The sequence below is a fragment of the Balaenoptera acutorostrata genome, chromosome 18, assembly GCF_949987535.1.
Source record: "Balaenoptera acutorostrata chromosome 18, mBalAcu1.1, whole genome shotgun sequence".
Taxonomy (NCBI): domain Eukaryota; kingdom Metazoa; phylum Chordata; class Mammalia; order Artiodactyla; family Balaenopteridae; genus Balaenoptera; species Balaenoptera acutorostrata.
Window position 1 is genome coordinate 33,624,833 of NC_080081.1, and position 540 is coordinate 33,625,372.

Consider the following 540-nt stretch of genomic DNA (forward strand, 5'->3'; position numbering starts at 1 on the left):
AGCTTCATAAGCCTAAAGCTCTATGGGAACCCCCCCCAGTTTATGCTGGTTCTCCTGTGTTCTTAACTAACTCCTCTCTGTACCAGATGTGAGCTGGAAAGGATGTCCCTACCCTAGGGATGGAGATAGATACATTCTGGGCATCCCACATTAACCCCACTAATAATAACAATACGTGATAGTAAGATCTACATTTTTTAGACCAGTTATCGCTGGAACTAAGAATTTCTACACTGAAATGAACAAACAGTTCAAGCATGAAAAATGTTGGAAACCTGCTTAACCTCCTACCTCTTCGATTAAGTTCCCTTTCTAACTCAAATTTCTTTCTTTCACAAAGGTTATAAATTTGAATTCATCTGTACATTCACATACTTTTAAGTAAAAATAAAACATAGCACCTTCACAGTTCCACATGTTCCCAGAACTTCTGCTAAACTCAGTGCTGTCAGTAAGGCTCGCTAAGAAGCAGTTCATTGACCCTGTAGGGCAGGAGTAAAGTTATCACTCAAGTTTTTTGTTAAGCAAACATCACTCAAG